The following is a 7908-nucleotide window of genomic DNA, read 5'->3' on the forward strand; positions in this document are numbered from 1 at the left end:
GAATTTGTAGCAGACAAAAAAACTACAGTGCCCATGAAGCTTTGCTGCAAACTCATCCTGGAGTTCAAGAGTTTACAATGATTGATGTCTTACAACTGGGAGTGAGACAAATTGTAACAAAAACTAAATGTATCTATTCTGCTTATTGTAATGTCAGTGTGTGTGTCTGAGGTCCAGGGATATGTCATTTAATTGTGTGTGTGTGTGTGTGTGTGTGTGTATGTGTGTGTGTCATCTTAAATCAATCTATTCTTAACAAATAAAAATATTTTACATGTACTAATTCTCTAATTTCTTTTAATTCACTATGAATTGACTGAATTATTTTAGTATTTTTCTCTCCGCTCTTAATTATTGCTTAATTATATATTTTTTCATGTTTGTGGTTCTGAATCCACACATTAGGAAGTATAGACAGTTGCTTTCTTTCTTTCTTGCTTTCTTGCACTCTTGCACTCTTGCACTCTTGCACTCTTGCACTCTTGTGGAGAGGGAGTGGCTCAGTGAGTAAAAGACACTGAGTGGCACTGAGAGTTTGAAGCCTGGGGCCTGGTTCAATTCCTGGTGTCAGATCCTTGTGACCTTGGGCAAGTCACTTTATCTCCCTGTGCCTCAGGCACCAAAAACATAGATTGTAAGCTCCATGGGGCAGGGACCTATATTATATTATTATAAATTATATTATTATATTATTGAGCATTTCCCATTTTAAATGCAAAATTACTAACTAATATGTTTTTCTCCTTGTGCTATGAAATGCCTTATTTGAATCCAAAACTCATTGTATGAGGATAGACGCCATTGATTTTTCTTTCATTATTGCACATATGAATGTACAGCTGCAGCAGCAGCGGCCTTTATTCGAACACTTCACGCTGTGTATACTTCAGAATACCCATGTAGTGGCACGTGATCTCTTCCAACCTTCCCGCCTTATCACCCACTATCACTGCTTACTGAATAGCAGTAGGCATTAAGTGCTTGATAAGTGGCTTATGAACGCTTACTGCATAGGCGTGTGTGTGTGTCTGTGTCTATCTGAGGTACTGAGATACAGTAGGTCATTTAATTGTGTGTGTGTGCATGTACAAACTAAAAAAAAGTAACAGTGTTATTATAGCAATTACCAGTGTTACAAATATAGAAGTGCAAATAGCTAAAATGTAAGGAATCTACCGTTTTTTTTAAAAAAGGGGGGGACTATTCCATTGTGCATTTCACTTAATGTGACTTATTACCTTGCAATTAGATTTCTAGATATCTCTTGTATTTTCTAGGGTTACTCTTTGGGAGTATGTGTGAGAGCAAGAGACGGGTTGAGTGAAAGAAATAGAGTGGGAGTCAGGGTGAAAAAATGGAGAGAAGGGAAAGTGAGAGAGAAGGGAATGTGAGATAGAAGGGAAAATGAGAGAGAAGGGAGAGGGAGAGAGAAGGGAGAGGGAGAGAGAGCAGAGGTAAAGAGTGGTGTTTAAAGCGGGGGCAGTTTTAGTCGGGGAAGTAAGGCAAGGGTCATATCGAGAGAGATAAAGGGGGAGTGAGTGATAAAGGGAGAGAGAAAGGGGGAGAGAATGAGCTCTTAAAACAGGACTGCTTTAATGTTTTTAAAGCCTAAGAAATCAGATCAACATACACTGAAAATGAAGGATTTTTTAAAACCGATCGAATTGGCAGAACCAGACTGAAACAGCTTCGTACAAAGCCTTTTTAGATACAGATTGGACATGCGAGAAGGGCTTGCAGCATAGCAAACCATGCCAATTCGCATCTACTGTAGAGTGCTCTTTCGAAGTGATTTGTCTCACTTCAGAGTTTCTAGACTAGGCCGCAAAATCCTTTACGGTGTACAGGAAAAAAGAGACATAAAATACCAAGTCTATTTCAAAACAATGAATGCAACTTAAAGACTCAACATATCTGGCTGATGAATGCAAGGGTTAAACCTGGGAATACTATATTTTCAGTGTGACATGACCCTATTAAGATGCATTTCTCAAGGTTTACAAGTTACTGTATGGTTATTTTGCTGTTTAAAGTTTTTCTACCTTTTTTTGTTTAATTTCTTGAAATTACCTATGTACTGGTAGGAAGATAAATGTTTGAACAGGGGTTCTCAACTCCAGTACTCAAGCCTGTCCAACAGGTCAGGTTTTCAGGATATCCCACCTTAAGCACATGTGGTTCCATCAGGGGCTCAGTTTTCAACCAAGCCTCTGATTGAGCCAAGATATATGACACATATTACTAATGCAGGAATAAGTCATCAGAAATAGGCCCCTTGTTCAAAACAATATAACCATTTTCTCCTGGGATGTTGGAAGCATTAATATGCCTGATGACGCCATATGCTGGGCACAATGACCGAGATAGCAGCTGAGAGAAAGAGCAGAGAATGTAATAGTGTTTAAAATTGTTTCCCAATAGCTCAGATATAGCGATCAGTGAAAGAACAGTGTCCCATCAGCCGTGGCTGGACTGGATGTCTTGCTCACAAGTGCTATGTAATGTGGAAAAATGTTGCACACCAAAAATCAAAATAAATCTGAGATACTAATACCAGTGGGAGTCCGAGTGAAAAAATGGAGAGAAGGGAGAGTGAGAGAGAAGGGAGCGAGAAGGGAGTGGGAGAGGGAGAAGAGGTAGAGAGAGGTGATTAAAGATTGATTAGTTTGAGTCAGGGGAAGTGAGGCAAGGGTCATATAGAAGGAGATAAAGGGGGAGTGAGTGATAAAGGGAGAGAGAAAAGTTGAGAGATAAAGGGGGAGAGAATGAGCACTAAAAACAGGACTGCTATAACGTCTTGAAAGCCTAAGAAATCAGATCAACATACATAGACCTGAAAATGGAGGATTTTTTAAACCGATCGAATTGGCAGAACCAGACTGAAACAGCTTCTTATCAGCCGTCTACCACTGAGATGTATATTCTTTCAGTGGTAGAGAATGTATCATACCCTCCATTAGCAGTGTCTGATTACAATGGCTGCAGTGAAAGAAGTTAGGGTTAGGGTATCCTGAAAACCTGGCCTGTTTGCGGCTCTCGAGGACTGGAACTGTGCAGGCCTGGCTTACAGCATAGCAAAGTAGGCCAATTCACATAAAGAGAGCTATTTAGAAGTGGTTTGCCTCACTTCAGAGTTACTAGAATAGGCCACAAAATCCTTTGCGGTGTACAGGAAAAAAGAGGCATAACATACCAAGGCTGCCATCTTTTAATATTACAAGGTTACTAGATGCTCTGCAGAATTTTATAAATGCAGTAATTAATTGAAGCCAACTAAAGTGTCACTAATTTTAAATATCTTGGCATTTGGTTTCACTCCCATTTAAAATTTGAGTTGCATATTGATAATCTGACATCCAAAATCATTGCCAAACTGGGTGTACTTTATAGGAACAAATCCTCCCTAGGCCAAGGTGCATGATGGGTTAACTTTTGTATCTTACAGACATGCTTAAATGTAGTTAGTACTGCATTGCTGTGAACAGGACACATAGTGGAAAGTTACCTTAATTAAGAGAAACTCTCCAGAGTTGTATGGGAGTCTCCTGGGCCCTCCCCTAGGTCATGCTTATAGTGCCAGCAACGCGACTGGCGAAGTGACGGGTGACGTCACCTGCGAAAGTTATAATTTAACTTTCGGGGATGTCGCTGGCGACATGGGCATTGATTGGTTCAGAGGCTGTCACATGTGGCGACAGCCTCTGAAAAATCTGATTTCCCCAGCTCCAAATTTTGAGTCGCCAGCGTTACTCCCGTCGCGTCGCACTTACTATAAGCGCTGCCTAACTGGGATGTATACTGAATGCCTGGATGTGTTCTCTGACACATTTGTACAGCAGAGAAATGTGCCAGACTCTCAACTGTGGCAAAGCTGATAGTATACTCAGGACTGCGTGCAGTAAAAATTGATCACATAATAGCAACTATTGGGAGTCCCCTGGTTGTTGATGACATCATGAGCGCTATCCTGAGTGTCATAGAATGCTGAAATATATCCAAAGCTATGTATCCAATAAATTGAGCAGAAAGAGATAGGGGAAACTGTCCAAGCATTGCTGGAGTCAGAGGTAATATGGACCGCAGCCAGTTTGTTCAACTATCTGGGCTGTGGAAATACCAGATGGGTAGTGTAGGGTGGCTGTGCACTGTAGAACCCTAAACACAGTAGTGCCACTGTTGGTCGCTGTCATCGCTGACGTAGTTACTTTGGTGGAACATATGCTGTGAAGTATGTATATACAATTATACCAAGGTACAAAAATAGGAGAATGAGAAAAGGAACATAGAGTAGTACGTCTTTGGCTAAGAGAAGAAGAAACCACTTGATTGTCTCTCTCTCTCTCTCTCTCTTTTTATATATATATAAAAATATAAAAAAGTGTAAAATGGGGGGGTTTGCGAGGTGTGAAATAGGCCTTGCAACACTACCATTTGAGTAAAAGTTGTGCCCTAAAAAAAATGTCATGGTAGGTGTGCTATGGGGTAGGGAGGGGGGCCTGATCCTTGCATTTGTCCTGGGCCCCAAGATTTCTGCTGGCGGCCCTACTGACAAGGGATTCCTCAAATTGGGCCCAGCAGAAGCTACTTCCCAAGCAAGCAATTGCCTTTTTATATTATTTGTTCTGCTTTTTACTATTATCAGTATATATATGTAACATCGCCAAAAGAAGGGTCGTGCGGTCACTGCTGTATTTCATCTCCTGTCTGCACCGCTGATAAGAGGCATAGAGGAATTTGTGAGGGCGGACCCTCGCTCTCGCAGAGGGGAGGGGTTTGATGTCTGTCTGTCTGTGTGTGTGTGTGTGTGAGAGGGAGAGAGAGAGTGTGTGTGTAAGAGGGAGAGTGTGTGTGTGTGTGTGTGTGTGTGTGTGTGTGTGTGTGTGTGTGTGTGTGTGTGTGTGTGTGTGTGTGTGTGTGTGTGTGTGTGTGTGTGTGTGTGTGTGTGTGTGTGTGTGTGTGTCACCCACCCTGTTTCCCTCTGTCTCACTTTCTGTCGCCCTCTGTCTCACTTTCTGTCACCCTCTGTCTCACTTTCTGTCACCCTCTGTTTCCCCCTGTCACCCTCTGTCTCACCCTGTCACCCTCTGTCTCACCCTGTCACCCTGTGTCACACCATGTCACCCATTTTCTCCCTGTCAACCTCTGTATCTCTCGGTATCACCCTGTCATTCTCTGTCTCACCCTGTCACCCTCTGCCTCACCCTGTCACCCTCTGCCTCACCCTATCTCACACACTCTCTGTGTCTCACACACTCTCTGTGTCTCACACACTCTCTGTGTCTCACACACTCTCTGTGTCACACACACACGCACACTCTCTCTGTGTCACACACACACTCTTAACAAGGACTAATTGTAGTATAATGTAATACAATAAATAAACATGTCAAAAACGAATGTTGTTCTTACTAGGAATTTATTCAATTTTTTTTAAAGCGGGCCTGGGGCGGGGCTAGGTGATGAGTAGATTTTTTTGTTCAGCGAGTAGATTTTTGGGTGATTTGTCAACCACAATATATATATATATATATGTAAGGGGGCCACTCCCGGCTTCCCTGATGTTCCTTTGCCCCTTGCCTTACCCCTGTGGCAGTGGGGGAAGGGGATGGCGACTTTTCCCAGTTGGCGCTGCTATCTGTGCCGGCGCCGTCGGGGGCCCTGATGCTCGAGCATGCGCAGATAGCCACAGCGGCCATGTTGTGTTTGGTGCGAGGTTCGCGCAATACGCAGAGGTTGGCAAGGGTAGTGGTGGCCATTACAAGTGTACAGGAGATCTGGTAGGTTGCGCAGGTGCAGTTATGTGTAGCGGTGGCCACTACAGCTTTGCACAGGTGCAGTAGAGACCGCGCACACAGTCCCCATAGGAAAGAGGTTCTGAGTGGACTACATCCCCCAGCAGCCTCTGGTGAATGCCCTATGTTCCCTGTCACCTGCAACCAACCAGCCACTGAGACTTGCAGATTCTCTGCAGCAGGGAATTTGATACATTGTTTTGTGCAGTCAGGAAGCAGACTGGGAAGCACGTGAGTGAGTGAGACTTAGGGGACAAAGGGGGAAAGAAGGTGGGCAGAGAGCTGCGAGATTCTGCCCTAGGCCAGAAATCCCCAGGCTAGAGTTGAGGCCCTGACTTCCCACTAGTGAGGGTGGGTGGTCACAGGGACAGGCCCTAGTACAGGAACCTGTCACTTTAGAGAGAGAGAGAAGTGAAGGAAGCAGAGACTGTCGCAGCACCATTACAGAGGTTTAGGATCAGACCTCTTCAAGCACAGCAGCAACCAACCGGGTGGGATCGCCCTGGAAGGTAACCCTGACGTATCTTCACCGTCGGATCCTTTGCGAAGTCTGTTTGCAGGTCCTAGCGCTGGAGCGCTCGGCAGGTAACATCCATAAGTGCACCAACTATAAATCAGTACATAGTGGCTGTGCAGTCACACACACACATACCTTATTTTGGGGGTGGGGTTGTGGTGTGGGGAGTTGGACATGGTGTGGGTACACGGTGAGGGGTTGCATCCTGCGAGACACGTGAGTTACTGTGTCTCCTAGAAGAGAGACACTTAATGTATGACATGCATAGTTATGTTACTGTTAGAAAAGTCACTGTTCTTTTATATGCTGTGTGCGTGATATTATATTATTGTCCTGTGAGGAACAACTCCCGCTCTGCTTGGAGCCATCACAGGTGGAGGCGCTGCACCATATAGTATTGTTCAGGAGGATACACCCCAGGCTCTCATTGGCGGAGGCTCAGGCCTCCTGTGAGCCTCACAGGTAAAGCACCACACTGGTAATACATATAGCTCCCCTCACATGCACCCTATCTGCGATTGGGTGGGGGAATATGGGTTACATATATATATTATATATATATAGTACCGACACACTTTATTCGAGTGTGGCCGGTACCGCAAGCCGGGAGATTTCCCGGCTTGCTAGTGGCCGCCCCTCGGCGTGCCGCGTGTCATAGACGCGCGGTCACGCGTCTTCGGGAGCGTGCGCCCCCTGCACGCGCGTCCAGGGGCTCCCTGAGGGAGCCCTGGTGTCCCGCGATCGCGGGACAGCGGCAGGGGGTTCCGGGGGACCCGGCGGACCCGGCAGCGGTAGGGAGAGCGCCCCGATCGGAGGGCGCTCTTCCGCTGCTTCGGCGCGCGCCCGTCACTCTCGGGCGCGCGCCAGGCTACTGCTGCGGCCAAGAACGGGCAAATGCTCGAATAAACTTGGCCGCAGCAGTATATATATATATATATATATATATATATATATATACTTATTATTAGGCTATAACTGCAGCACTGATTATTGTGCTACCTAGTTCTTGTTGGTTCTTAATAGATTGCTATGAGGGATATTGTTATATGCACTTATGATATAATACACCTCATTTAGCAATCAGGATGCCACACTCCATATATTTTAGCACCCTCCCCATCAGTTACATATGTTGCTGGTACCATGGTTTTTTACCTCACTACTTCTTATTGGGACTCACACTGGTACTGTCATTTAGCGCATGAATATTTATTTTGTTCTAACAAAATTAACACAGTATAGGAAAATATGCATTTGTCAGAGGGAAAGGCCAATAATCTGGAGTCAGGTCACCCTAATGTATATTAAAAATAAACACAGGCCTGTCTGATACTCCCTGATATTATAAAGTAAAGAGGCCACTCTATAATAAATATTTACACAGGCCTTTTTAAGTCTGTCCCTAATAATCTGTAATCAGGAGGTCATTATAAGTGTTAAAACAGTAGTGGTACTGTGATATTAAAGTGACAATCCCATACAAGTTTAATTCAGCCCAAATCCACACAATAATGTTAATAAATGCATTATAAATATCACATGACCATATGTATACTGACTTAGTTCATGGCTGTGTTATTACATCATTACATGTGTAAT

This window comes from Ascaphus truei, unplaced genomic scaffold, assembly GCF_040206685.1.
Source record: "Ascaphus truei isolate aAscTru1 unplaced genomic scaffold, aAscTru1.hap1 HAP1_SCAFFOLD_1493, whole genome shotgun sequence".
NCBI classification, from domain to species: Eukaryota; Metazoa; Chordata; class Amphibia; order Anura; family Ascaphidae; genus Ascaphus; species Ascaphus truei.